The sequence below is a fragment of the Equus asinus genome, chromosome 8, assembly GCF_041296235.1.
Source record: "Equus asinus isolate D_3611 breed Donkey chromosome 8, EquAss-T2T_v2, whole genome shotgun sequence".
Taxonomy (NCBI): Eukaryota; Metazoa; Chordata; class Mammalia; order Perissodactyla; family Equidae; genus Equus; species Equus asinus.
This window is the reverse complement of record NC_091797.1, coordinates 61,253,145-61,275,739: the sequence shown is the minus strand read 5'-3', so window position 1 is coordinate 61,275,739 and position 22,595 is coordinate 61,253,145.

The window sequence follows — 22,595 nt, the reverse complement described above, 5'->3', positions numbered from 1 at the left end:
GAATAAAGGGAGCTCCACAACCATATGGCCACATATTTTAAAGTTATAAATCACCCTAACAAACTATCAAATACAGCGTGTTCTATGCTTCAACTCCGACAAATGTACTTTCATAATGACCTGGAAGGTCAAGTTCAGATTCAGAACTCTTAGACTTCTTGGACTTCCACTACTGAGCATCACAGTGTAGGAGAGTCAGTCCTTGGCCTGCGTTCTGCCTGTCTTCTGTTTGCACACCCAGCTCCATCTGTCACAGCAAGATGGTTCGAGCGCACGTATATGGACACCCTAGACCCTACTTCTGAGCTCTGCCCCAGCATCCCCCAAACTGTTGCCTCCTGGCCACGCCTCAGGTCTAGGCTGCATGCTCTGGAGGTGCAGCCTGCCCTTGAGAAGACAGAGCCCAGATAAGAGGGTGTGCAGACTCTCGAAGTGATCTTGGGGCCATGTGGGCGGGGATCCCAGGATCCTGGGCGGCTGGAGCATGGAAGACCATGGTCTCCGAAGGAGCATGTTCCCTTGGTCTTGTGAACTCCTCACCCTATCAGATGGAGCACATCCAGAAAGCCAAAGCAGAGCCCTCTAAAACATGGGGCTCAGGACAGGGAGTCCTCTTACTTGAGCCTAATGGCCATTCCTGACTGGGAGAGGGCCCCCTCCCCTAAAGTAAGCCATATTTCAAGAAAAGATATCTTGGCTGCTGAGAAAAAAAATCAACAATGGATGAGAAAGAGAGCTGGAAGAGTTGGCAGGCTGAACAGCACAGTTCAGCTGACCAAGGTACAGTGGTTCCAGGTATAGGATGAGGCTGTGCTCGAACAGTCCTCAACCTTGTGGCTCCCTCTCCAGCCACCCTCACCCCAGTTTTTCCAGCACCTGTGCATACTGGGGAGAAGAAGGCTTTCTTAAACAAAACAACCACATCCAACTTAGGAGCTCAACAACTCCGGTGTGGGAAGTTGCTCTTAAAGAGCTGGTCATGAGGATCAGGAAGCATTTCCATAGGTCTGAGACCCACAGAAGTTGGACATGTGGAAGACTCGTGGGCAGCAGGTGAGGGGGTTCCAAGGTGACTGGTAGTCAGGGCAAGGAGAGGCAAGGTGAGAGAGACAGAACTAATGGGGCAGTCAGCGGGGCAGGAGGATGGAGAGGGCAGTGGGCCCTGGAACAGAGAATCTAGAGAGCTGCAGGTAGCAGCCCCGACTATGGGTAAACTCCCTGAGACTACTAGAGAGAAAGCCTGGGGAACAATCTGGTTACATGAGTCATTCCCATGGGGATTTGGAGACTTGGAAAAGGAGATCCTGGGAAAAGACAGGTCTTCTTGTGATTCAAGACAATAAGAATCAAACAAGTGGGGAATCAGAGCTTCTAGATATGGAGTTAATAGCACAGGATTGATTTGTACACATAACTCAGTAGGGCCTGGTGTTAACTGGTTCTAGATGCATTTTGGAAAAATGAAAAAAAGGCAACCTAAAGAATTAACTTGTTTCATAAAGTAGAGTCTGGGGGCATTATACACTTATGCTTCCTACATCCAGGAGATGCACCCACCTTCAGTGTGAGGCAATCAAAATGGACTTTGCCATTTCATCCTCAGTTGTAATCTTTTTCCAGTTAATTCTCAGGAAGACAGATGTTTCCAATTTAGCCTTGAAAAGTACACAGTAATAAAATAATCTTCAAATTAGCGTGTTGGTAGGACTAGTGTTTACAATCCATTTAGGAAAAATAGGCTCTGCGCTTGCCTGTTTGCATTTCCATCAGAAAGACGGGACTGCCAAGCGAGCATTATCATGTTATCTTTTGAACTTTTATGTTCAGATTCTGATTCAGACATAACATTCTTTCTTTGAAGCTCTCTGAAGAGGCTGACCAAGTATTTATATATTTTTCAAACATGAAGTTCCTTCTTCTTTTCTTTTTTTTTGGTGGTCAAAAAAATCTGCCTGTCTAATGAGACCTTTGTTACATCTTATTTTAATATTTGTGAAGGGTTTTAGAAGACGCTAGGGACCTGATCAACTGGTTAAGCCTCTAAGGGAGTGAAAGATTCCAGGAGAGCTCCATGATCTTTAACTTGGAGGAGATTTGGATGAGCAGTGGAGAATGACAGGAGCAAGACAAGGATAAGAACCTGGCTGATCATTTAGTGTCCCATTGACATCCATAGAAGGAGAACGTGACTTCTAAAACATGGCCTCTGGCCCAGGCCAACCACTCCGGCTTCTCAGGATCAAGATCACAGTCCAATTTTCATTCCATTAATGGTAACCTTGAGCTAGAATTCACTGATGTCTCAATCTTCATCTGGGATCCAGGTCTGTGCTTGTCCAGTAGAGGAAGGGCGTTGTGATGGCTGCCATTTCTTTGGCACTTCTCCTATCTAGAGGCAGAGTCTACTTCCCATTTCCTTGAACCCTGGACGGCCGATTGCTGTTCCAAAAACCGAGTATGGCAGAAGTGATGCTATGGCAGTTCCAGCCCTAGGCTTTGAGAGTTGCAGTTTCCACCCTGGTCTCTTAGGTTGCTGAGCATCCAGGTAAAAAGTCCAACTACTTTGTTGGAGAGACCACATTCAAAGGCCCTAGGACTCCATGAAGAGAGAGAGGGGTCCAGCAGAATCCAGTCTCCCAGACGTTTCTGTCAAGACACCAGGTATGTGAGTGAAGCCTTCTTAGACCCTTCATATCCAGACCAGCTGAAGAGCATCTAGTGACCCTAGTCAACAGCACAAGGAGTGAACGAGGAGTTGAGACCCAACTGAATCCTGCCCAAATTCCTGACCCACAAAATCATGGGTGATAATTGTGGTTTTACACCATCACATTTTGGATAGTTTATTTATGCATCAACAAATAACTGGAACAGACATGGCTGCCACCCAGGAAATAGGCAGAGAATTCAGACATCATCATGGTGCACCTTGATCGACCCTATTTGCGGAGATGGCGCTGTAAGAAAACAAACTCAGAAAGAGGGATTCTTCTAAACATTTCCCTTCTCTCCAGAGGGGAGTCACAGACACCCCTCAGAGGCCCAGATTCGACTAGTGCCCAGGTTACGTGTCTCCTGAGTCTGTCTCAGCCTCCCTGCAAATAGACTTCCAACAGATGGGCTCTCCCAGTCCATCAAACTGTGTAGGGCCAAGTCTCCCAAGTCACACGGCTTGGGCTCAAGGCAGGACCTGCTGTCAAAACAGTCTCCCAGTTGAACCTAGGTCAGCATCTCTGATCTGTTAATGGCTCCTGGGTCAAATGACTCTTCCCCCATTACCAGGTTGACGAAAACAGTGATGGGTGAGGTTGGTCTCCCATCAAATGTAAACCTAATCTATATCATAATTGTCTTTAACTGGGACTTTTCACCATGAGAGTTCCCATAACAAGCACATCTATAGTTGAGGGAATGAAAAGAACACACTGGAATGCAGCTTTGTAGATAAGGATAAAAAATATCTTAAGTTACAAAATTTACCAGCTGCTCAGGCTTCAGTGTGTATCACGCAGACAATAAAATAAACAAAATCAACATTATTTACTTGGCACGAATAACTCCTGGCTCTAGAACCATGGATGTACAATTGAGCTGAAGCTGCCTTAGCTGTATTGTGTTTGTCAGGTGGTCCTCTGAATGTAATGGCTTGTTACGAAACTGCATGAAAAAATCTGAAGGACCAGCGTTATTTCTGAGGCAATATCTCTCACTAAGGAAAATAATGTTAAGTGGGTTAATATAAGTGACTCTATTTAAGGATTTTAACAATTCTTTTTCCATTGTTAGGAATTGTAGTGTGAAACTGAATTTTCTCTCAATTGTTTGAAGTTCATTTTCTGAGACTTTCTGTACTAAATAGTGACACTTTGATTTGAAGGATTTCTGGCTGGAAAGTAAAAAACTCAACTGGTTTAATTTCCCTAGAAAAGATCTAACATCATGTTTGTCATGCTCCTGCATTCTATAGGAAAGTCCTGGATATGTATGGAGTTGACATCGGGGTTTCTGTTAGGGTGGTGTGTGTATTCTAGGAGACTCGTGAGTTTTCTATGAGGATTTTATATTTTCTGTTTTTAATTTCTATGGCATTATAAGAAAATTAATATTAGCATATTCTGAATTATCTGAATGACTACAGTATAACCAAGTGCTGCTGCATACTTTCAGTGCCTCTGCTTGCTTGAATTTAATTTATAAATTTATTTTTTAAGTTATAGTTGAACAAGAACTATGCCTACCACTTTAGTCCTAGTTTTATGTTTGCATGTACATTACTTTATTAAGCTCAATTCTTTGTTCCAGGCACTTATTTAAAATCTTTACATGTATTATTGCCTTTACTCCCCACAACAACTCAGTGGAAAAGGCACTAGAATTATCCCCACATTGTATATGAAGGAACAGAGGCACAGAGAGGTAAAGCTTAAGTAACAGAAAACTCAACTCAAAATTTCTTAAATAATAATAGAGTTTTGTCAACTTGCATAATTGAAAAGTCTAGAGGTAGAGTGAACTTCAGGTATGGTTTGACCAGGACTCCGGCTTTGTTTCTCTGTAATTACTTCAGCTCAACCCCTACTGTGTGTCAGCTTCATTTTCTGGTTGACTTCTGTCAGGATCACAAGATGGCTGCCTTCACCTGCCAGGACCATATGTTTCCTCATTTACGTCTAGGGAGAGTCACTTCCATGCTGCTACTGGCTTTGCTGTGATTGGGTTGTTTCAAACCAAACTCTGTGGCCAGGAGAATACCCCACACTGATTGGGTTAGGCTTGAGGTAATGACTGTGCCAGTAGAGATGGGATTGTCATGATTGGCTTCATAGATCCAACAAAGTCTACCCATGGAGTTGGATGGCAGATGGGGAAGAGAGATTTTTTCACTAAAACTAGGGAGAAAGGAAGGAAGATGAGGAAAGTCTAACCTGGACTTGGAACTTATTCTCCTGTCCACAGGAGGGAGGGAACGGAGACATTGGTCAGAGCTGCTGACAGCTCCTTATTTGCCTTGAAGGATGCTGGGCAAGCCAAGCTGTGTAACTCTGGGCAGTGGGAAAGGGCGTGAAGAAACACCTCCTCAGCCATGTGCTGAAGAATAAGGGCTACTCGAAGCTTCTAAACTTCCAAGTTGCTCTGTGTCTCTAGAATCACAGCAGGAACGAAAAATTCCATGTCATAACGTTAGTTACAGACAATCAAAGTTTTCTTACATGCTTATTATCCATAATAAAGACAAAGAAGCATTTTGCTGAAACCAGAGGAAGAGAGTCTGTGAAAGATTTCCAGCTATTAGAGCATGCTAAATAGAAGTTAATAGAAGAAACATTTTTGCGGATTTAATATGCATAAAATATCATTGGTAAATTAAAAATAGGACTACCATATGATCCAGCAATCTCACTTCTGGGTAATTACCCAAAATAATTGAAATCAGGATCTGGAAGAGATATGTTTATTCACAAGTTCATTGCAGCATTATCCCCTATAGCCAAGAGGTGGGAGCAATCTAAATATCCATTGACAGATGCATGGATAAAGAAAATGTGACATATTTGTATATGTAAAATGGAATATTATTCAGCCTTGAAAAGAAATGAGATTCTGACACCTGCCATATCACGGATGAACCTTGAGGACATTATGCTATGTGAAATAAGCCAGTCACAAAAAGACAAATACCGTATGATTCCACTTATGTGAGGTTCCTAGAGTAGTCAAATTCTTAGAAACAGAAAGTAGAATGGTGGTTGCCAGGGGCTGGGGGGAGAGGAAAATGGAGAGTTCCTGCTGTCCACTGGGTACAGAGTTTCAGATTTCCAAGATAAGTTCTAGAGATCTGCTGCATGCCATTATGTCCATAGTTACCCAAATTATACTGCACACTTAAAAATTTGTCAAAAGGGTAGATCTCGTGTACTTTTTGCCACAATAAAAATATCATTGGTGATTTATTTACTCCCTATGTTGTCTTTATCATTAAATTTTGTGACTATAAGATGTTATTATAATGGCAGTCATACGTTTACTTGCAATTTCTCCCTTCCCACCCTGTTTTTGCCTTAGTGTTTCTCAAAATTGAACCATACTCTGAGGCTCTTAGCAAACCAGCTCTGGTGGCTGGGGGTAGGACACTCACCAAGGCCAGCTTCTGAGGGCAACTGTATGTGGTTGCAATTTTTTTAAATTAAGGTTTCACTAATAGTACATCTGACTCTATAATGTGAGCAATTTTCTAAAAGTATTTTACTGGAGAAAACATGCAACTAAGTGGGAGCTCTTTTAATTAATTGCTGTCATGGTTGCTTACCCTGCCATTGCTTGTGTTTACAACCAATTTTCAGAAATAAGTTTCGCACTTCAAAACGAGCACATGAGGTCAGGAGAGTGACTCAAAAATATAAGCTTGAAAGAGCACAGTATCCACAGCATTTTAATTATTTCAGGTCTTAAAAAAAGATTTTTGACTAAAGGGATTTATTCATTTTCTAGTACTTAATGCTTTCTGAAAAAATCAACACTTCACTTCTCCACGATAGAATAAAAATATACTTTTGGAATATAAGGTAATATTTTGACAGTTTCTGAATAGGCCAATGACCAGGAACTTTCTGAACCGAGAGGTTGTGGCTCCAGTTTTGTAGGTTTTTTCCCTTACCTTGAAAATGGATCTTATCTATAGCGAGGTTTCATATTTCAAAAAAATCTAACTGCTCAAACTATTCTCTAGGTCAAGAATGATGAATAAGAAGCCATTGAGGATGGCTAGAATGAGGCTCAGAGTTCTGTAAAATTCCTCATAGATTACCACATCCAGACCCTCAGGGCCGATCCATTCCTAGCTCTTTCCTTTTTCAAACGAAGAGGGGGCACGTGGTCTGGAGCCTTACCTGACGGTGTGATAGACCACGGGAAACAGACTGGGGACTGGAAAACCAGGGACACGAGATTGCATGGATCTTGGTCTCGGTATCAATCTGCTTTGGTGGCCATGACAAAGTACCACAGACCATGTGGCTTAAACGACAGAAATTTATTTTTTCACAGTTCTGGAGGCTGGAAGTGCAGGATCGAAGTGTCAGCAGATTTGGTTCCTGGTGAGACCGCTCTTCCTGTCTTGCGGATGAGCACCTTCTTGGCAAGTCTTCACATGGTGGAGAGAGAGCAAGGGTGAGGGTGAGGGCGAGAGTGAGGGCAAGGGCTAGGGCGATCGCTTCCTCTTCTTACAAGGGTATTAATCCCATCACCAGGGCCCCACCCTCATTACCTCATCAAAGGCCCCGTCTCCAGATATCATCTCCTACCACTGGGAGTTAAGGCTTCAACATATGAATTTTGTGGAGACACCATTCAGTCCATATCAGCCTCCCTTAGTCACCTTTCTTCTGGAATAGATTCTGAGCTCTGATTTTCTGGGACAAGTTCAGGAAGAGAATTCCTTTTCAGTAGCTTGGTTTTAATATTATCTGGAAAATGATTCTTACCAGCAACTTCTCAGAAGCGTCAAAGTTTATTTAGATAATGATCGCATGTTATCAAACACCAAATCTACTCCGATGCCTTAGACATGAAAGTTAATCCGAGGTATATACATGTATATATTTTTTGAGGAAGATTAGCCCTGAGCTAACATCTGCTGCCAATCCTCCTCTTTTTGCTGAGGAAGACTGGCCCTGAGCTAACATCCGTGCCCATCTTCCTCTACTTTATATGTGGGATGCCCACCACAGCATGGCTTGCCAAGCGGTGCCATGTCCGCACCCGGGATCTGAACCGGCGAACCCCGGGCTGCTGCAGCAGAACGTGTGAAAATAACTGCTGCGCCACCGGGCCAGCCCCTGAGGTTTACTTTAATGATTGTTATCATTTTTTTGAGAAGTTATTACTATAAACACACATTCTTGTTACTATTCAAAGTGGGGTCCACTTGGTGTAGGAGAATGAATTCTAGTCCAGATGTCGCAAAGCTTGGGTTCTATTCCAACTCTGTCAATTTTTCCACTTTTAAAAAGTCCCTTTCCTCCGTAATATTTGGGAAAGACGGATGGCTGTCTCCCAGCTGCTCCCAAGGGGTTCATCTTACTTCTTAGAGCTGTGTTCTCACCTTTTCTACTTGAGGCTCCACTTACTTCATTGTTGATCTCAGTCAATCCATTGACTACAGTGTGCGTGCTCATGCGCTTGTGGGTGTCATGTAAAGGACACTGATTAAACAAGATCTTTGTTTTCAAGTGATAATTATCCAACACGAACCAGTTTAGGAACAAGGCAAATGTATTGACTCACATAAGCAAGTGGTAGAAAGAACAGGGATGCCCGTGACTAGGGCTCTCTCTTTCACTTCTTTGTTTTTACATGCCATCATTCTCCTAAATTATTTTTCTCCTTAGAGTTAGAATTATGGCTGCTCATAGCACTGGGCACACATCTTCACGACTTTTCCCTCTGAGAGGAAAGGACATCTTCCAGCTTCAGCTGATCAAAACTGGGTCGGCTTGGCCTGGCGTGCATCCTGGGCCAGTTGGAAGAGGCTTGCTGGGCCAAGAGCCACCTTTGGACTCTTGTGGCGTGAGGAGGGCACCGTGCAGCTCACACATGGACCACACGTGGAAGTAAAGCAATTTACTCAAAGAAGAAAGGAGGGCAAAGGCATGATCACCATGGGGATTGTGAGCTGGGCAGCCACCTCATTTCTCCATCTGTTTCTAGTGCAGTGAGACAGTCCTCCTGCCCCTCTCGGTAGCTCTGGGGAGCTTCTCTGAAGAGCCTGCCACACGTAACTATATGGGTGGATCAGATTTTGTTGAAGGACTGGGGAAAACTAGAGGGAATGACAACATATGGTGGAAAGAAATGCAGACCATTTGCTGACGTTGCCAATGACGTGGACAAGCATGCAAGATAGTCAACCTCCCACAGTGGACTCTGTTCTGATATAGCCAGGTCCCTAACCCCCTGTGCCATGTGCCTCCTTTCTCAAAGCTCCACCTTGACTCTCTGCCTGCTGTTTGGGAAGCCCTTTAACAGGGATCATTATGTCCCAGGATATACCTGTGTCCTCCCATCGGTACTTTCCCAAAGTCTTAGCAAGTCAGGCTAGAAATAGTGTCCCAGGGGCTCTGGGAGAGCAGGCTGTGATGGCCTTCACCACTTCAAGTCCCCAAGAATTGTTCCTGCCGTGGACTTTGGTAGTGTTGTGTCAACATGTCCTGGGCCAGACTCTTCTGTGAGACTGTCCTGGCAGACCTTCCAGGATTGGTCTTCTTTATGCCCTGCCCACCAGCGCGAGTTGCAGAAGCGTGAGTTCTCCTGATAGTGTAACAGAAAGAAAGATGAATACTTTCCTGGCGGTTCTGTAATTGCGAGACCTGCTTACTCACAATGGAGTTCTGTTCACCTTGGATTTAAAACTGTTTCCCTGCGGGTCTATTGAGGATAACAAACAGGCCCCTTACTCAGCCCTACTCAATGGCTGCTCCCTTGGCTACTAAAAAGGCCTTGCCCGTATACTGAATTGTCTGCTTAGAGAGGCTGGATTAATTTAGATAAGGCTCATGCTTCCTAATCTGGGGAAAAGAGGTTGGTTTTTTCCCTCCGCATTATCTAAGTTCTTTTACTTTGGGTATCCACAGAAAGCTTGAAAATTTCTTTTAAGTTTATGGTTTATCTTAATATTAGTGTACATTTTGCATTCTACTCCATGATATATCTTTTTATTGTGTAAATAATGTTTTGAATTACTCTATTGAGCAAAATATGTTTTCTGAAAGGATATGTCATATTCATCTTGGTATCCTGTCATTCTCTTGCTTTGAGTAACTCTTGGCAATGAGTTTGAGAAGCCTGGTAGTAGGGAATTAGAGCCTTAGGACTTCCCTCCCTCCAATCTCCAATCTTCTGGAGCAAGTTTAGGAGCTCGAGCCTTTGTAAAACTGAATCTTTGGGACACATAGCCTCATCCAGATCTTAGAGGGTGATGAATGGAAAAGAACTTTCCAGACAAGCTCGGGACAGTCAGAATGTCCTTCAGCATATGCAACACCCGTACCTTCTTTCAATGACTTCCTGACTTCAAACTTCGACTTCATGTACTCACTGTCCTCTTATGAATCATTGATTCAAATATTTCACTGAATGTAGCACCACCAACCCCTGGTCAACTCGGAAAGCTGGGGGTGCAGATCCTGCATGGGGTGTGTATGTGAGTCAGGACATCCACACTCCTCTGGGTCTGGTGGATGTGTTGTGCTTCCCAGTATCCACTCACTCTTCTCTGATAACAACACCCCAATATCCCTCTGTGGAACCACCCTTATCTACTTTCATTCCATCTCCTTCTGGTGGTTTTGGCTCCTTTGAGGTGCAGGGCATGTGACTAGGTCTGGCCACTCAGGGTGTCTCAGTTCCTTAGTCAGGGACCCAATATAACTCAATCAAAGGGAATAAAATAAAATCCTGTTTGGCTTAAAGCCTGGAATATATACAGCCTAGATCTTCTGTAGATGTGTTGTGATCAGGAAGAGAGAGACTGTCTGAAAATAAGGCCAAAACACAGAATACGCCAGGGCCATTAGACCATGTGATGAAGAGAAAATGGGTGCTGGCAACATTGTTTGGCATTTTCAGAAAGCTATGCTTGAAGCCAATATCATCCCCGAACTCTTCAGTTATCTTAACTACTAAGTTAGATTTTTTTTTTTATTTAAGGCTGTTTGTGTTGGATTTTTGGTGTTTTGGAACTAAATGAGTTCTAAGTATGTACTTCATGTAAGCAGGGATCTTGCCTGCCTACTTTACCACTGTATCTGTAGAACTAAGAACAATGGTTAGCACATAATAGGTACTCAAGGAGTATTTGTTGAATAAATGAATGATAGATAAATTAGTACCAGGAGTAAGAACTGGCAACTAGCAGATTCTGGAACAGGGAAGTGGCTGAGTAAACACTGAGTGGAAGTTACAAGGAATCGTCTATCCCACGCTGTAAAGTTGGCAATACCTGTTAGTGGTAGTGAAAATGCTGGCCAAATTTTCACCTGCGGTGTGGTGGTACTCACACCATGGACTACCAAGGGTAACATCAGGGGACTTGTTAGGAAGAAGTCCAGGTGTTGGAGAATGCTGGTTACTTTTCGCGGCCTCCAGTGAGTGCTTACAAGAAAAACACAAGCTTAAGCCACGTACGATTTGTGATTGCTTAATTTTGAAGACACTTTGCAGGCCTAAATTCATGTCACTAAGGAATGAGTTGATAGAGTACAGCCTCAAAGTAAGACAGTATCTCTAAAGACCACCTCAGATGGGACTACGGAGGATAATGTACAAGGACATCTTCTAAGAGGGAGAAACCAAGGGCCATGGAAGAAAATGGGCAGGAGAGAGCCTCCTGGGTTCATCCAGATTGGCTAACCAAGGATTAAAGTCCAATGCCAGGAAGCAAACCTTGTTATTCCTGTCCAGCAAGACATGATAATGTGCTTTGGATTGGTGAACACTGTGAGTTATCTCCAATTCTCGCCTTTCCCAAATGATGATTATATGGCGGTTATCTTGTTTTCTCCCCACCCTTGTATACCAAGTGTGTCGGAGGTTGTTAAAATGATAATTTAGCTATAGGCTATCAGATTATGAGGCATGACATTTTTCCTTGACTGACAAAACTGCATATCATCCAGAGAGCCTAGGCTTGGTGCTGCATTAGATTTGAATTATCTTCTTTTGGAGAAAGGATATTTTAAGTAGGTACAGCAACTTTTAAGGTGTGAGAGGAAGTGTGTGTGTGTGTGTGTGTGTGTGTGTGTGTGTTCTGGGTAGTCAAAAGGGGTGGGCTGTGGTTTACCAGTGGAATATGGGACATTTTAAAAAACCAAAAACTTTTTTTTTTTTTTTTTTTTGGTGAGGAAGATTGGCCCTGAGCTAACATCTGTGCCAACCTCACGCCACTTTATATGTGGGTCGCCACCACAGCTTGGCTTAATGAGTGGTGTAGGTCTGTGCCCGGGATCCAAACCCCCAAACCTGGGCCACTGAAGCAGAGCACACTGAACTTAACCACTATGCCATGGGGCTGGCCCCCCAAACCAAAAACTTTTAAGCAGTGAAGACTTGAACTTGAATGGATCCAGAAATCAATGATCATGGAATCTGACTTCCCTCTTCTGAAGAAGCTGAGAATACAGGACAGCTGAGGCTCACAGTTAATGAGGTGAGTCCAATCCTTGACGTATTTGAATTCCAAATCTAATCTGTGCTAATATAGGCTGCAAACCTGGTCAGGCAGTATCACAGCAGAATGTGGTGAGATAACCTGAGGATTTTTGTCTGGGGCTTCTTCCCCTGGAAAAATATCCTCTAATATATGTCTCTTCCTTAGAGGCTGTAGACAATTGTGTATGCCTGAGTATAGAATAGCTAATCAGTAAATTTAAAAATTATTTTGGGTGCTAACTTGGCTGACAGCTGGCTTGCCAATGAGATATATCTGTTCCTGTCTTGGCCTTGAGAGAAGTCTCAGAAAGGAGTGGATATGAAATCTGTAGACCGATGGGGTCTTTACTTCAATTGGTTTGGGCCTTGAGGCCTCCAAACTACGAGGCTGTGATATCCTAACTTTGGGGTGTAGAAGCTTTCCGTGGGTAAATGGCCAGTGAGATAGCAGATGGGGAACAGACTGAGCGTACATGCGTGTGTGTGTGTGCATGCGTGCATGTGTGTATGTGTTAAAGTCAGACCTTTCCCTGTGCAGACATTGGGCCACCTCCTACTCAGATGACCACTCACTGGCGGCCAAGCCCTCCCAGATGTCACCGCTGAGGTAGCAGATGCAGCCACTTGGTTGTATCTTCTTTCTTTCCCATTGTTTGCTTAATTGTTTGAATATTTTCATTTTTAAATGGCCTCAGTAAAAGTGGAAGCAATTGTATCCTGTCGTGACACTTATTTTGTCCTTAGAATCCCCTATAGAATTAAATTACTCCCTTTCTCTCCCCCTTCTAAAGAGGGAGGAGGAAGGGACAGAAGCTCTCAATCCAAGAGATCCTTAAACTTTCCCCCTCAATTTTAGGCATTTGCTTCAATATTTCTAGTTCTGAGAATATTCTTCTATATCCCTCAAAAGATCCAACCTTCAGGAAAGAATTGTCTGCCTAAATAACCAGTTAACACATCCAGGGAAAGCAGAGCTCCAACTTCAGGGCTGCATTTCTGCTATGACCTTACTCTGCAAAATATTGATCACGGTCTGCAGAAATTTCTGGAAGCCTTGCTTCTAGGATGATTCCCTTTGTTAAAATAACTGTGACATTTTTACCTTGGACAATGGAAGATTTAGAGAGTTAGCTTCACCCCTGGTTCCTGAATCTCTTGGGACACATCCACGTGGACGCCGTGCTACTTCCTGGACTCGCGGGAGTGTTGAGTAATGTTAGATGCTTCCAGAGACGGCGTGTGTCCTGCCTGTGCTGGGTCTCCATCCATTCCAGCCACAGTAGCCTGTAAGCGGATTTAAGATTCTGCCTCACAGAGCATCCTAGCCACCTTATTATGGCCTGCAGTTTATATCCTGGTTCTGGAAAATATTATCCAAATTCCACCATGTTCTCAAATATAACGTGGACGACGATTTCAATAGCTGTATTTGTAACAGACACAGAATCCATCTGAGGTTCTCTGTATCACAGAATCTTGTAGGCCAACCAAGAAGAGCTGCAGCCCACGCTTAAGGGCACCAAAGACTGTTCAAAGCACAGGCTCCAGAAAGCAGGAGAAATCATTTAAACAGGAGGTGCTACTGGCTCTCCTGTGGACATACCTATACCACCTGCCTTTGCTGGAAACTGAAAAACTGTTTCCAAGGATAACTTGCATCACGGAGGCAACCACCCCCACTGCATCCTGCTTGGTCCGTTCTCTCCTATTTTCTGCTAGTCTGCTCTATCACTCCCCCACTCCTTACTCTCTTGTTCGGCAATATGGAATCGGAATGCAGATTGGGAAAAAAACCCCTCTAGTTGTACTGGCACAATGACATAGATATATAGTAGGGCTCAACAAATATTTGATTAGTACATGAAGATGTGTTTCTTTACATATTTTTGGCAGATATTTATAACATTCCTAGACACCTAGTACTTTAATCAAAATGCACCTGACCTCTTTACATTTAGAGCACTGCCTTAAAATTCAGAACTTACCTGGAATTCTGGATTATATTTCCCACCTAAGGGCTGCCCTGAGCACATTCCTCATCATTTGTGCCTGAGCCAGGTGAAAACAAGGCAGGATTCCACTGGGGGCAAGTCTGTCTAAAGCACTGAATCTCAAGACTTTCGCTTGGGGTTGCGTCTTCTTGAAAGCAATTCCATTCGGTTTTAGAGGTGCTCATATTCATTGTTAGGTACAAGAAATACAAACTAAAAGTACAAAAGAGAACCAAGCACTTCTGCCTCATAAGCAGAACAGTTTAGTAACTATCAACATAGAAGAGAATTTAGACCAGGCTCCTTCATTACAGAAAACATCTTTCATGTAAATAATCATTGTATTCATCTGATAATTTCCCAGACTGTCTCCATTGCATTTGCCTGGTGTTGGACTTACTTTCGGTTTAATTTTCGTATTGTTGGCATAGTTTTGCTGAAGCTGATTTCTAGATTTTCCTATTGCCATCCTCAAATTCAGACAATTATTGGCTGAGTAGAAGGTGAAATTACTGTCACATTCCCTGAATGTTTCCAAATGCTAAACAGTGGCCTCAGCTAAAAACAAATACTGATGAGTATGTCCCCTAACACTGGATGATCCTCTACTTGGGAGAGATCTGTATTGTTCTCTCCTTTTTCCAGATGGATTTGGTTGTTCTGGTCAATAAAATAGTATGTAGATGCTAACAACCTGTCTTCAATGGAAGGGCCAAATAAGCAGTATGGATCTTAATGTCTTAATTTCCAACTTGGTTGTTAAGCAGCTTAATTATTAAGCTCAGAGGAGATGCTCTTGGTATTTAGGCAAGACAGTTCTTTGGTGTGAGGGACTGGCCCATGCACAGCACTGCAGGATATATAGCATCCCTAGGTCCTACCCTCCCAGTTAATGCGACAACCAGAACTTCTCCTGCACCTCTCAAAGGCCTCACTCGGTTGAGGAGCGCTAAGAGGAATAAGGAGGTACTTTCAGAGGACAGTCTGGGCTTTACATGGCAAATCTATACTTACCCCCATGAAGAATCCTGAAGGCCAGACAACAGATCAATAATTCCCTCATTCTCCACGAGGAGTAGCTCGTTCTGCATGACGTGACGTGGACTCTAGAGTGGTTGAGTTCTTGATCCATGCCCAGAGTAGCTCCAGAAAATTCTCCTAAGGGACCACAGACGCCTAATCTCATTTCAAGCCTGGACTTGAGTCTAATCTAGAATTTGTCCTAACTATTCTGCTTCTAGGGATTGGAAATAGATGTGTGGGTTGAAAATGGGGCTTTTCCCGGGACCAGACCTGATCCGTATGGAGTGTGTGCTGGAGTCTTGGCCTCGTGGCCTGGGCCAGTTTCAGGGAGCAGGGCACTCTTATCCATAATTTACTTTTTGTCCCTCTGCAGGCACCCGGGTGTAGGGCTGCTGTTGACCAGACAGGCTGTGTTATATGAGGAAAAAAAGATCCTGGCTTTGTTAGGATGAAAACAATTTCCAAAACTAATGAAAACTTAAGAAACCAAATGCTTATTATATGTGATTATCAAAGTGAAGCATTGTTTCAGAACGTTGTTGACACAGGTCTTGGGACTGTGTGTTCATAAACATAGTGCTCTCATGGGTGGAAGAAAATTCCAATCTAGGTTATTTTTAGAGAAAATTGTAGTTCTTTGTTTCTTCTAAAATAGAAAGGATCATATTTTCAAAGCCTTTGTGGCCGTATCATGTTAATGAAGATAGTAAAAATATGTGACCCTAACTCTGGTTAGAGACAGTACTCATACAACAGGGCAGGTGGAGAGCATGCGCATAGTTCTTTTCTAAAAGACTGAATATTTATTTATTGAGCATGTTATTACGTCTAGCACACTGCTAAGTGCTGAAGGAATGCAAAAGAGTATGTTACATAAGATACATTTATTCCCTTCCCACCGGGAGTTCCGGTGAGCCACATCCACACCCACACAAAGGGTAGTTAGGAAGCAATTTAGGATATTTAGTAAGGCAATTTAGGATTATGAGCCACTGTGATGGTCACTGTGGCATTGTTCAGAAAATCTGCTGTTGGCCACTGGCCATATCACAGTAGTTTTATCTCCAAGCCACATTACCCTACCTCTCACATTAGTATTGTCTACATGTGGATTTCTACTCTGTGTCTTTAGGGGTCTTTCCAACCTACGCTTCTGGAGAGTTAAGGTTTGGGGATAACTATATTCTCAAATATAGTAATTTTTTTCTAAATAATGAAAACATGAGCTATCTGAACACCTCTGGAAATACTTGTTCTGAGCAGTCAACTTCCCCAGATAGCTGTGGGTCCAGCGCTTTGATGGGGGTAGGGAGGACCACTGTCTCCAGTTTGTTATCTTGGAAATGATCAGCTGGTTTTGTTTTTGTTCTAGATTGGGGCCTGAGCTAACAACTGTTGCCAATCTTTTTTTTTTTTAAAGATTGGCACCTGAGCTCAGAACTGTTGCTAATCTTTTTTTTTTCTGCTTTATCTCCCCATTTTCCCCCCTTACATAATTGTATATCCTAGGTGCAGGTCCTTCTAGTTGTGGCATGTGGGACGCAGCCTCAACGTGGCCTGACGAGCCATGCCATGTCTGCACCCAGGATCCGGATCGTCGAAACCCTGAGGCACCGCAGCGGAGCACGTGAACTTAACCACTTGGCCATGGGGCGGGCCCCAGTTAGCTGGTTTTTGATTCAGGGTTCCTAGTCACTTCAATCACATTTCAAATCAGCAAGCGTTTGTTGAATGGCAGTTCTGGGTGACGCAGCTGTGGGAGATACAAGGTCTACTTAGTGAGTCTCTGCTCTACCAGGGTCACACGCCAGACCAGTGAGTCTCACCCCTGGCTATCTACCAGAATCATCTGGCAAGTTTTAAAAATATATAGATGTTTCTATATATATATATTTTTAAATATGTAGGCCCCATTCCAGACCAGCTGAATATGACTCTCTGCGAGTAGGACCCAGTCGTCATTTTATCTTTACTGTATGATCTCACTCATATGTGGAATCAAAAAACAATTGGACTCATAGACACAGAGAACAGATTGGCAGTTGCCAGAGGCAGGGGGTGTGGGATGGGTGAAATGGGCAAGGTGGTCAAAAGATGACTACAGTTAAAACTGTATCGTACATTTGAAAGTTTCTGAGAGAGTTGATCTTAAAAGTTCTTATCACAAGAAAAAAATTATGACTGTGTGGTGATGGACGTTAACTAAACGTACTCTGGTAACCATTTCCCAGTATTTACATATATCAAATCATTATGTTGTGCCCCTAAAACTAATACAGTGTTATATGTCAACTACGTTTCAATTTAAAAAAAAGAATTTTACTTTTTATTTTACTTTTTTTAATAAACAGCTCCTTAGGTGATTCTAATGGGCTTCTGGGTACTGATCTAGACAAACAGACCAAAACAACAGCAACTTGATAAATATTATAATAGAGGTATAAATAAGATGTAAGGAAAGGCCAGAAGAGGAGATCCATTGAAGATTTCTTCCTGGAGAACGCAAGTTTGGAGCTGCGCCAGATGGCAGAAATTTTTGAGTTCTTGTCTCTGCCTTTCATAATTTTTTCCCAGTTTTCTCTCCTATTAATAGGCTATTAGCTGTCCCTCTCACCCGTGGCTTTATGTCTGCAACAGTCCATTTCTAATGTAATATTTCTAAGCATCTGGGGCTAGGAAATTTAATTTCTCAGTTTATAGGAATTAAATGTAAATTAAGAATAATTGCTGCTAAAGGAACTAGGACTCCTTGGAGAAATGGCTGACTCCAGGTCTGGGACAGGAAATGTATATGGTGAACCTAGGGCATCTTGTTATGCCAGAAAGCAAGGAAGCCATCAAGACTAATGGGGCCATGTCATAAGGACACAGATCCAACTTGAGGGGGTTCCCATGGGCCAAAGATGGGACAATTTGAGTATCAGGAATGTTAAAAACTGCAATGGATTGAAATATATTAAATATATAAATATCCAAGTGCTCATAAGGATACCAACCGCCCCCCCAAAATAAAAGCAAAAAAATCCAAAACCTCAAGGGTGAGTTGTAATTACAGGGCACTAAGAAAATACAAAAGTAAAGGGAAGCATCTAGCGTTTGCCCTCCCTTTCTTATATTTTCCCTTTCAGGGTAAACAAACACTTGCTGGGGGGAAATTCTCCTTTTTCAGCGGATTTCCTGTTAATGAAGAAGAAATTAGAAAATCACATTTTACAACCCCTAATGAGTCCAGGCAACAGGTCATTAATGGATTGTTGTCTATATCTATCTGTCTGTCTGTCTATCTATCTATCTATCGTCTCTCAGTTATCTTTTTTTTTAATTAATGTTATGATAGATTACAACTTTGTGAGATTTCAGTTGTACATTTTTGTTAGTCATGTTGTGGGTACACCACTTCCCCCTTTGTGCCCTCCTCCCACCCCCCCTTTTCCCTGGTAACCACCGATCAGATCTCCTGGTCAATATATTAACTTCCACCTATGAGTGGAGTCTCAGTTATCTTTTGATGCATAACAAATCACCATCATGTGGGTCAGCAGAGGTCACTCATGCAGCTACCTACTTCTGGGAGCTCAGCCAGGGCTGGACTGTCCAAAATGGCCCCACTCAAATCGGGGGCCTTGGTGCTGGCTGCCACCAGGGAGCTATGGTTCTCTTCTAGGTGGCCTCTTATCATTCATGGTCTATCCCGAGCTTCTTCACGTGGTGGTTGGCTTCCATGAGGGTGGAGGCAGAAGCCGGCAGGTCTCTTAAGGGCTAAACCTGCTCATCTTTGCCACCTTCTATTGGTTGAAGCGAATCATAAAGTCAGTCCAGACTCAGAGGGAGGGGAAAAATTCCAGCTCTAATGCGAGGCATGGCCATCTTTGGGGAAAATCTACTGCTGTCTGTCCCTAGCCACAATAGTTCACATCCCTTCCACATACAAAACACACTTAACTCTCCCCAAATGTCTCCATTTTGGCATCAGCTCAAAGTCCAGGATCTTGTTAGCTAAATCAGGTCTTCAGGTGTGGCTCCTATTGATCTGAGATCTATGAACTAAGAAGACAAATTGTCTGCTCTCCACACACCCAACATACAACAGCAAGACTGCAATCAGCATTCCTGGTTGAAAGAGGGAAGAACAGGAGGCACATAGTAGTCGCTCTTCCACAGCAATTCCAAACCCAGACAGACTCACGTCACCAGTTCCCATAATTCTGGGGCCAGAGGTGGGAGGAATTGCCGGTGGTGATCTTCAGAAACAAATTATAGACAGTAAAGTCTTTAGGTGAAGAGTTGGTAGAGAATTTCACGCTGGAGCGATTGGGCTGACGTGCTGTGAAGCTAGTATCCAGTCTTGGCGGTACTCCAAGTGGGGCAACCAGAATTATGAGCCCTTTGACACAGTCTGATAGGAAGCACATGGCATCACTTAGCAAATATTCCTGGGCAAGAATTGACCCTGAATCTCTTCGAACATCTAGACTTGACAACTAATTTACAGGAAACATGAGAGCTAGAGGAGCAAGTTAAATGGCACGAAGAAGCTATTAGCCAGATCCAGAACGCATGGCATTCTACAGGATAAATGACCTTGATTCTTCAACAAATCAATGGCATGAAAAACAAACAGAGAGGAGCTGTTAGAGAATAAAAGAGAATGAAGAGGCATAGCAATCAAATGCAATGTGTGGACCTTATTTGAATCCTGATTCAAACAAAACATCTGCAAAATCACACTTTTCAAAACAAGTAGCAAAATTGAATTATAGTCAGGGTATTAGATGATATTAAGAATTACTGTTAATTTTGTTAGGTGTGAGAATGGCATGATGATTACATCCAAAAAAATCGAAAGGTCTTGTTAGTTGGAGATGCATACTGAAGTATTTGTGGGTAAAATACCATAATGTCTGGGATTTGCTTTAAAATTTTCCAGACAAAATAAGTGAGACAGGGTGGGGTGGAGGGCAAATAAAACAAATGGGTAAAATGTTGGTAATTGTTGAAGGTAATTGATGAATGGGATTTCTTTTCACTTCTGTGCATGTTTGAACATGGGCATAATAAAAGTTGAAAAAGAGAGAGAATAGTTCCTGAATGAAGAGACTGACTTCGAGACTTTCTTAAAAAGCCTGCACTCTGGTGCACTTCTTCCGGAGTCCCCCCAGAGACCCAGGTCCTGACTTTGGTGGGCTTCCTGATTCTCCTCTGGGTGAGGGTGGGAGGGGGCTGTGGCTAAAACAGGATGAGACAAGCTGGGAGTTTATTTGATAGCTAAGAGCCCCTCCTTACTCCGGGCACGTTTCATCAAAAATCAGGTAATCCATTGACTTATATTAGACAAATCAGTCAACCAACAAGAATTTACGGGACTCCTTTACTTTTAAAAAGTTAATATTTATTCCTTTAAGGAAATGTATGTGCGAAGTTGTAAGAAGTCAAATAGTTCCATACAATTTACAACAAAAAAGACCAAGTAGCTCTTTGCTCCTGCCTTTGCCACCTGGATTTCCTCTTGCCAGAGTGGCAACTTCCAACTCTTTTAGTCCTTTCTCATGTTATTTATTTCCATACGTCAAAATAATCTGCTTATCCTATTTTTCCCTTTTATTTTCCAATTTTAGCTATAACCCTTTGGCCTCCTACTGAAGAAAGTGAGGATTTAGCTCTCTTACCTCACCCTCCACACAAACAAACGCCTCTTTTCCTATTTTCCCAATAGCTTCATTTTTTTATTAAATCAATATTCAGTGTTTGCACTATGAGAACCAGGTAAATATTGTTCACAGCCCAGCCAAGGGGTGAACTCAGAGTCTATTTTCTGTCTTGTGAAATGTTTTGGTTTCTCAGATGTTAATAATTGTCTCATCTGGTCATCTGTTCATTAGCCTGGTTTCCTAGGAGCTGATGGCTCCAAACCCCCTGCTGGAGCCGTGAAAGTCCAGTCTGTTCTAAACACAACTAAGCTTATCGGGGGTTTGGTTGCATCCTTTTTCTTTCCTGGAGACATTCCTCCTGGACCGTGTAGCCTTCCAAATGAGAACACAGAGCCATATGAAGGTCGTTTATCTAAAATGCACTCTGCATCTCGGAGAACGCCCCCCATCCTCACAAGATATTACGTCCGTGCTGGCACTTCAGTTTTGCCTTCCGTCACTCTCTCAGGGCAGCAGCTTCTGAGGCGGGCAGTTTGTGATAGAGCCAGTGCATCCCATGGCCATGCATTCACTCTCACATCTCCTTTGCTATATAGCGGATCTCCTTTTCTTTCTTTCTTTTTTTTTTTTAATTATTTTTTGTTTTATTTTATTAATTTTTTTTGTGAGGAATATTGGCCCCAAGCTAACATCTGTTGCCAATCTTCCTCTTTTTGCTTCAGGAAGATTGTCGCTGAGCTAGCATCTGTGCCAATCCTCCTCCATTTTATGTGGAATGCCACTACAGTGTGGCTTGACAAGTGGTGCTAGGTCCGCACTCAGGATCCAAACCTGCGAACCCTGGGCTACTGAAAGGGAGCACATGAACTTAACCACTATGCCACCAGGCCGGCCCCAACGATCTCCTTTTCTGATATGATGTTATGTGGACTTCGGTGCTGGTGGATCCATCCACCTGCAAGCTCTTAAAAAGTGGTGTTGGCTGAGGGCTTATGAGCAGAAAAGACAATCCCATATTCACAGTATGTGTCTATTCCTGGTAAAATGAATCACTGTCCCTTCTTGGGTAGAAGGGATGCGGTGTACTCAACTCACCACCAAGTGGCTGATTGGCTTTCTCAAAGGACAGCGCCACACCAGGGGCTCAGCATTGGTTCCTGCTGCTGGCAGGTTTGAGATTCAGCAGCAGCAGTAGCTAGATCATCCTTGGTATGCAGAAGCCCATGCTAGTGGGCACACGCTTAGCCTCCATCCCTGCCACTTTGGGTACGTTGTTCATGTGACCATTTTTACCAGCACTGGGTGGCTGATGATAGACTCTGGCTGATGACAATCAGCTAGACTATTTTCTACATGGTCATTTAGTGCCTCTTCCATGGTAGATGCTCTCTGGTGGACACTAACATGTGATACGAAAGTTTTCACACTTCTGCTCAGTCCTATATATCCATCCACGTGCCTCTTCTCCAGATCGCCTTGTCTCTGATCTTCCAATCTTCCTTTGTCCAACCAGTTGGCAAACCATTTGCTACTACTCAGGAGTGCATGTGTACTCCAACCTCAGGTCGCTTCTCTTTCCACACAAAGTGGATGGCCAGGTGCACCACTGGAAGCTCTGCCATTGGGAGCTTTCTCCCCATTACTCTCTTTCCAGGCCGCTGAGTGGGGCTGGAGCTGCCATCCACTTTTGGTTGAGCCCACAAACTGAGCTAACCCATTCATGACCAAG